Source organism: Hirundo rustica, chromosome 8 (genome assembly GCF_015227805.2).
Source record: "Hirundo rustica isolate bHirRus1 chromosome 8, bHirRus1.pri.v3, whole genome shotgun sequence".
Lineage (NCBI taxonomy): Eukaryota > Metazoa > Chordata > Aves > Passeriformes > Hirundinidae > Hirundo > Hirundo rustica.
The window spans coordinates 32891706-32900256 of NC_053457.1; the positions used below are offsets into that span (position 1 = coordinate 32891706).

The 8551-nt window shown below is 47.1% G+C and overlaps 1 protein-coding gene across 1 annotated transcript in view; it reads right to left on the reverse strand.

The window, feature by feature from the left end:
- Positions 1-8232, reverse strand: part of CTBP2 (C-terminal binding protein 2) — a 133861-nt gene extending 125629 nt beyond the window's left edge. Inside the window, exon 1 of the mRNA XM_040072195.2 lies at positions 8119-8232. The gene's annotated coding sequence lies outside the window, so the exon portion shown is untranslated. The remainder of the gene's footprint in view (positions 1-8118) is intronic.
- Between the last annotated feature and the right edge of the window lie 319 nt (positions 8233-8551).

Genomic DNA, 8551 nt, shown 5'->3' on the forward strand with positions numbered 1-8551 from the left:
AGGGAGGCTGCCACATCCCTCCTGCAGCCTGGCAGCCACCTGCCAGCGCAGACAAGGAGCACACGAGACCTCTGGCCATGATATTGTATTAGTGGTGCTGGCTCGTGACTCCTGCTGCCCCATGGAGACGTGATTTCTGCAGACAGCATCCTGGAGCTGCAGCCCGAGCTCTTTGATCTGAGATAGAGGAATTTACAGTTGGCCATCTGAGAAATATTACCTGCTTGTAGCCAAGCAATACAAACTGCTGTCACCAGCGGTCACTCCTGCTTGTTATTTACCACTCTCCCAGTCTTGGTGACATTTCAAACTCCGGCTGCGGTGACTCTCTGCCTTTATCACGGCTTGCTCAAACATTAGGCAGCGTGAGGACAAAAATGAGTGTTAAGGGAGGTCTCTGGAAAGGGTTGTTTGGAAATTATTCCTGGTTTTACCAGCAGACTTTGAGAGCTGACACTCAGCTGGGGCTCGGCCACTTGTTCTGCACATCCCCAGTCCAAAGAGTGCTGCTGTACCAAGCTGCATTTCTTGCTGTATTTTAAGGAAATAAACTCCCTCGCAGTTACTTCTATCAATCCCGTTCACAAGCTCTTTAAGTGAAAAAAGAAAAGCTGGTTCTCAAGGATGTGCTGCCCCTAAACCCATGCCAATGGGAACTGAGTGCATCACCTTCCTGCCTCCATCATCAAATAAATCCTTGGAATGCTTGCCCAGGAGTCATGTGGAGCTGACAGGTCTGTGCTTTTCTAGAATAACACAGGTAAGAATCACCACCGTTCACAGGAACTCTTCAGTAGTTCAAGACTCAGTAAAAAATACACATTTCTGGCTCAGTTAACTCTATAAAGCTCTTCAGTGAGACACCAGGGCTGAAGCACAAAGGTCTGACCACAGCAGTGACTGCTCAACATTCACTTCCACCACAACGTTCACTGGGACTGAACATACCATTACTTTTCCCCATCAAAAAGTGTAATATTTATGATTTTTCTATTCACCTCGTGTGGTAATCCAGTTTTATTTCTAATGTCTTCCAGAACTGTTTGTTCTCATCACTACCAGCCACAGTTTCTCTCTGCACCCCTTTCCCTCAAGCTCTGATTTCTGCTCTCTGCTGTTGATTTCCCTCTCAGGCATTTGGACTGAACTGGAGCACCCCAATTTGGCAGCCAGCACCTTAAAAAACTCAGAGTCCCAGCTGGGACAGGAACAGTGAAGATGGAGCAGACAAGCAGAGACACCCAGCCAGATTCTGTCTCCTGACACATCATTCAACAGAGTTTTTTTCAGAAACAACCACAACAAAAATCAGTGACCACAGCCTCACTGCCTGTGGTTAGACCAGAGTGAGATCCCATCCCAGCAAAGGGTAAAGTTAGCACAGGTATTCCAGCATTAAGCTTTGGGACACCCTAATTCCAGGTTTGATGTTGCACTGTACCATTTTTGTATGAAAAAAGGGAAGAGCTCGAACAAGTGGCAAATATAAAATCCACACGAGCTTGCACTGCAGGATCATGAAACTTCTGAGAACTATGAGAACATGAAAACTAATGAAAAGGGATTTTTTCCACACATTGAATCAAAATTAATTTCATCCACAACTAATCACATCAAAGCTTAAGGCTCTCAACTTCTAAATGTAACATCTACTGTTTAGCCTAATTACTTTGCTTAATTTACTGATTCCTTGCAACATCCCCTCTCATGGAAAACCTGGTTTTCAACATAAAAATAACAAAAAAACTTGACACTGTGCGACAGCTCTACAGGCACCACCTGCATCTCTTCTATTTGGCCTCACCTGTTTTTTTTAGAAGGGAATTTATTTGCAGGATTTTCCCTCCAGCTGACACCAACAAAGGACATTCCCCACGCTGCTGCAGAGCTCACCACAGCCCAGGGTGTGACATCCACTGCCTGCACAGGCACCAGCCTTGGGATTCATTGCTGGTTTTGCTTATTTTCTGCCCCAACAATGATGTTGCCAGCTCCAACACTGTGCCAGCTGCATGGAAACCTCTGGATTTACAGATTTCCATCTCCTCCCTCTGCCTCCTTTGGGGCTGAACCTGCACTCCTTTTACATCCGTTACTGTCCCAAACCATCAGCATCTCAAAGGGGCTCATCCATGCTGCCTTGCAGAGCCACACATTACAGTCATTACAGTAATAACCAAAAGCCAGGCTAATTTTGGAATATCCCACAATTTGGTGCCAACCTCTTCAGCACACAAGCTCCTCTTTTTTTTTTTTTTTTTTTTTTTTTTTTTTCTCCCAATGTGAATTGATCACTAAAAAAAACCAACCAAAGAACAAAAACCAAGATAGACAGTATCCATGACATATCTGTTACATTTAGCAACAGAGAATCCATCTGCATTATTCCTGGTCTCATTAAAGACTTGGCTCCTTGTAAATATTGTGCCTGTAATCCCCGCGTTCTCCCTCCGAGCTGTGCTTCAGGGGTCTATTTCTGCAATAATTGGTGTGTGTTGTTGCACAGAAACAGTGGCTGTCTGTCAACATCGCACCAGTGAACGCACGCAGGAGCAAGTGCAGCAGAACTCCTGAGGAAATCAGCTCCTCCAGGTTCCTACAGCACCTCCTCAAAAACCTCACAGCCAAGGAACCCTGCACTCCACACCTGGGCCCGAAAAATTACGGGATTACCTCGATTTGGCCGCTGTGGTGGCAAAGATCCTTCTTAACCCCACACTGCTCCAGCTGCTGGTGGGGATTAGGGAGAGGACCTGGGTGAGGCAGAGCCCAAAATTCAACCACCAAGCAGGTTTAATTACACTACGTAAAACCTACTTCCACCAGGAGGGATGGAAAGGCGCTCAGGAAGAAGCAAGGCAGTTACTTTCAGCAGGACCACTGGTTTTTATTGGCTTAAAGGACACATTAAATCACTGCCAGATAAGGCTGGAGGAGCAAATCATTAATAATTAAAATCTACAACTGGTGCATTCAAGTAATTTGAGTTTTATTTGAATCCTACATAAAGTCTCAGAACAGATGGGACTTTACAGATGCCTATCAAGATCCCTATCTTGATCCACCCTGGAAAATCATGTATTTGAAAAACAGGGCTGAATTATCCAAAACAACCCTGTCATGCATGGACACACAGCTCCTATCAGCTGTGGAGCACAGGGACCCTAAAAAGGATTCCAGGGACTGTCCTCCCCTGGCAAAACCACAGAGCAGGGAGAGCATCCAGGATCTTCCAGAGCGTGATCTGCTCCTGGCTGAGATTTCAGGATGGGCAAAAAATCCCATAAAAACCCCCAAAATTGGCAACGCCAGCAGGCAGCAGCCCCAGTGACCTCAGGGAAGGCTTGGTGGATGCCACAAAGCTGGTTTCAACCAGGGTGAGCTCTCTCCACGGCTGCTGCAGGGGTCTGAGAGCAGTTCCTTACCTGCACCCTGGGAGCTACACACATCTCCCTGCTGGATGAAACATGTGAAACACCCAGAATCACCCCATCAGTGGGAACAGCACTTTGGGGCATCTTCTGCAGCACCACAGCTTTGATGTTTTCCCCCAAAACACTGCCCTTGCTCTTCACCACGCTTCTCCTGACACAGGACACAATCACAGACCTCAGACCAGGCAAAGCAAACCCCATCCCACCCACGCTGACTTTCAGATCATGCAGGTGCAGATAAAAAACTTCTGGTTCCACCACGCATTTTTCCCCTCAGAACTATTCCAGCTGCATTTCTTTCCAATAATCCCATGGAAGTTCCAAATAATATAACCAGGCTCTAATAAATCACAGCACATCCCAGGAAGAGTTCAAGGCAAAGCTGGGTGGAGCTTGGAGCTACCTGGTGTAATGGGAAGTGTCTCTGTCCATGGCAGGGGGGTGGAATTGGATGAGCTTTAAGGTCCCTTCCAGCCCAAACCATTCTGTGATCCTATGAAAACATTTCAGAGTTAAAAAAACCCCACAAATTTTGGCAGGAGGGCCCCCATGACCTTTCCACACAGCACCACCATGCTCTCCCCCTCACCAGATCAAGTCCAACAAAAAGCAAACTCCGATGTTCCACCTGCATTATCATTTCAGAGAGGAGAAACAAAAACTAAAAAGCTCCAGCCATTTATTCCTGGTTCTTAAAAAAAAAAAAAAAAAAATCACCGGGGCTCATGGTGCAAGAAAGGGGAGTGCACACTTACAAAGCACCACTGCAGAACTGAACAAGTGACACTGACTCCTCTGTGCTCTGCCACCAAAACTCCTGCTGACTTCCCGCTGAATGTTATGTGGTGACTCCCTGGTAAAATGCCAAAATTCCAGTCTCCTCACCACCATGGGGCAGAGCAGGAGAAAACACATGGGTGGCACAATGAGAAGATTCGGTTGCCAAGAGCTCTCTGCTGCAGAGGACGGTCATGACATTTTTCATTCTTTCACCTAAATCTTATCTTGTTTCCTTTGGCAAAGGAGAAGGAGGAAAAAAACCCAAAGTATGGGAACGTGGCATAAGGAATGATAGGTGGCCCAGGCATATCTGACCATGACCAACTGCATTCTAGAACTACATCCTCATCTATCTGGGTGTGACAAACTGCACTCGAAGTCATATCTTCCAGCACCACAAACAGCAATGGAGAAAACACCAATTCCTGCCTAAAACAATTGTGTTATCCCAGTAACCAGAGCCAAACCTGCAGTGACTTGCAAAAACCTCCCCTCCAAAATTCCAGTGCTCCCTGCAAGAGGGGACCCCGAAAATCACCTTGCAGCCCCCCAACACATCATCTTCAATTCACCTGTGAGCCCTGACCACTTCTCCTTTCAGAGTCTGTAATATAAATATCCTTCACAAGTTGGATGGATGAGTCTGAAAACCCCCCATTTTCTAGGGCAGGTGTAAGTCATCAGCTGAAATTGAAGAGCTGCTCACCAGAAGCTCCACTCTTTACTTCTGTAACTTACTACAACCAAAATATAAAGCAAAGACAGGAACACTCACTAGATCTGACGCGAGGAGTAAATGTGACACCCATCAGGTTTTATGAGACAGCATCATCCACCAGATCTTAACAAAACACTTGTAAATTGCCAGCGCTGTGTTCCGAGCAGCTTTTCCACTTCTTCTGCTTTCAACATGAAGCCCCTTTCAATTCCCACAGCTAGTAAACAAAACACCCAGGGAAAATTCACCTACCTTTTCCAAAGTGTTGGGCAAACCCAGATTCAGGGGGTTTTTTTCATTTGGGTATTTCATTCTTGCCAGAGTCAGCTGAACTGAAGAAGTTTTATTTGAACTGCAGCCAGCCTGATGGATAAATCAACTTTCCTGGCCAAAGGCTTCAGTATGTTACTTCCAGCTCATGCCTGGGACCTCATACTTTGAGGCTGATGTTTTTCCTGATGTGAGGAATATCATCACCAGACCCCAGTGACAAATCTGTGTACTGAAATGCCAGTGTTAAAGATGACAGTTTGTGCCACAGTTCTCGCTGTGGGGAAATTCCTTCAAGTGTTTTCCATCTAGGAAAGGCAGGAGTGGAAAAAGGGCACAAGTTTCCCCTCGGAGGAGCGGGGGGGATGAGAGGGAGCTGTCAGCAAAGGGGGCTGTGGGGTGGCAGCTCCATGGGGCATCCATGGAGCCCCCGCCAGCCAGACCCCCGGATCCACATGGGCTGGAGAACTACCTTAAAAACAGGGAAAGCTGACAGCAAGAAAACATCGTCTGTGATTTGTACACTATAAAACTGACAATAAAACCCTGGACCAGGGAAGCATCTCAGACTGAAATTCTAGGAGAGAAAGGGAGAGTCAAATGCTCCTGCAATCCGTGTTCCTAAACGCAGGAGAGTGCCACCACTCTGAACTACCTTATTTTCTGTTCAGCTTTAGAAACACTTGGCTATAACTTTTAAAGGGAAAGATGTTTTGATTGCCCACGACTGGAAAGAGCTTGGATGGAGCGAGGAACAGCCCGCAGACCCCAGGTTTGGTAGCGATGAAAGCCAACCTCCATCTCCCCTAATGGCTAACAGGTGGGTTTCACAAACGCCTCCAAAAATAAAAAGCTCCTTTCTAAAAATACCACCCTGCACTCACAACGCCAGATCTTCCAGAAAAATACTGGCCATAGCTGACGCTTCCCAAACAATCGCTTTTGTGGGAACTTCGGGCTGCCCCTGCAGCAGAAAGTTTTGCGAGGCAAAGAACACAAATCCTCGTTTAGGATTCGAGCCCCGTGGACGGACCCATTCCCTCAGCCAGCTCCGGAGCTCGAGCACAAATCAGCTTTACGGAAGTAACAGATTACAGAACACATCGCTACAAATAATTTTTTTTTTTTTTTTTTTAACAACCAGAGGATGCGTAATTGAAACGTCTGCGATCCAACAATCACCTCTGAATTCATAAATACCTCATAGTATTCCGAACACACTCTCCTATAATGAGACCGTCTTCAATTTTCCTTGGTAAAGAGAGACCTTTAAAGAATGCTAAAGCAGGTCGGCGCCCTTATGCACTGATGGAAACAGGAACAAAAGCATTTTGTCACCAAGCATCTCGTCTATCATTATTTTCCTCACTCTGCTTAAACAAACCTAAGAGTAACGTGCCTTTCCTTCCTCCCTCCTCCCCAAATCTCCACAATAACTGCGATTCCATCCCGAAGGAAAGCCACCATCTGTATGGAAACAAGGCACCGTTACCCTGAACCGTCACTGCCGACCGGTTTTGGTTGTTTTTTTTTTTTTCCCCTGCTCCGCTGATGTTTTTTAAAACACGGGATTAAAATGTCATCCCATGCCTCCCGTTCTAGGGAGCCGTGGGTATTCCTCTCCTCTGGTCACGGTATACTTAATCAAGTGTGAATGATTAAAGTACTTCAATTAGAGCTACGTACATTCATTGCAGGCAATTCAAAGGCAGCGGAGAAGTGCAGCTGAAAGAAGAAATTACTTCTACTACTTTGAGATCTCCATCTCCTACTTCCCTCCTCCCCAGCACAGCCAGAGCCCTGGGACCCGGCAAAGTACCAGGCGCTAAGCTCCAGGCAGGATTTACCTTGGGGGCACGTCCCTGGGCAGGACAAAAGGCTATTCTTTCCCCCTCTGCAAGTCCTGCAAGTTTGGGGGGAGGAAATGTTGGGGTTTTTTGGGTTTTTTGTTTGTTTTTTTTTTTTTTAATCGTGGGGCGGAGGGGTGTGAAAAGAACAATCTCAGCGCCTAAATCCACGCACCCCCTCTGATTTTCTATTCTAGCGATAGCAGGGAAGGGTTTAAAATGTCCAAATCGGGGGGGGGAGATGAATATATGTAATAAATTAATAGTGGGGAAATTATTCTGAGCTCTGGCGGAGGGGGACAAGGTGGGAGGGAAGGAGCGAGGCGCGGCCCCGCGGACACCGCGCACCTCCGCGGGTTAGGAGCGTAAGAGAGTTGCTAAGTGACTGAGGGACGAACGCGGTTATTGAGCAGTAATAAAATCATTTTTAAAAAAATAAAATTTAAAAAAAATTAAAAATACGAATCCATTTTTCCCCCCGTTATCAACCCAAAATTAAGAGAGGAGAAAAAAAAAAGAAAAGGGAAAAAAAAAAAAAAAGAAAAGAAAAGAGGTGATAACTAAATACACTATTCCCCCCCACCACCACCACAAAAAAAAAAAAAAAAAAAAAAAAAAATTATAAATTATAAACGCAGCGCAAGGCGGCGGCTGCTCCGCGTCCCCCGGAGCATCGGCCGCGCCGCACCGCGGGGTTCCCCCCTTGCCCAAACTTTCCTGCCGCCGCCGCCCCGTTAATCCCCCGGCAGATGTTGTCGGCGGCTCTCGGCACTAAGTAAACAATGCGGGGCCCGGCACAACAAAAGATTTCCCACTTCACCCCGCCGCTCCGCGCCCACCCGCGCAACTTGCGCGGCCGCCTCCCACCACCATCGCATTTCCACCTACCCTCCCCTCCTCGGTTTCTTTTTTTTCTTTTTTTTTTTTTTTCTTTTTTTTTTTTTTTTTTTTTTTTTTTTTTTTTCCGCCTCCTCCGTGCCCCTCGCCGCCGAGGTTGACTAAAGCAAAGATGTCCTCGCTTTTCCCTTGTCCTTCTCGCCGGGAAGCGCAGCCGCCGCCGCTCCCTTACCTGCTCCCGGCAGCCGCCAGCCCCGCGCCGCTCTTCACCGCCGCATCCCTTCCCGCATCCACCGCCGGGCTCCGCTCGCCGGAGATCCACCTTAAAAACGCCACCCGCTCGCACACCGCACAAAAAAAAAAAACCAAAAAAAAAAACCACCAAAAAAAAAAACCCAACAAAAAAACCCCCAACTTAATCCTTCCCCCCCCACCCCCCCTTTCCCCGCTCTCCTGCTCCGCCCGCCGCCGCGCCGGGAGCGGACGGGGGCACCGGAGCCCCGCAGCAGCAGCGGAGAGGATGCTAATTGCAACTTGGGGGGGAGGGCCGCTCTTCTCTTCCCCCCCCCCCCGCCTTTCCTCCTTCCTTTTTTTTTTTTTTTTTTTTTTTCCTCCTTTTTTTGTTTGGGTTTTTTTTTTTTCCTTTTTTTTTTTTTTTTTAAGCC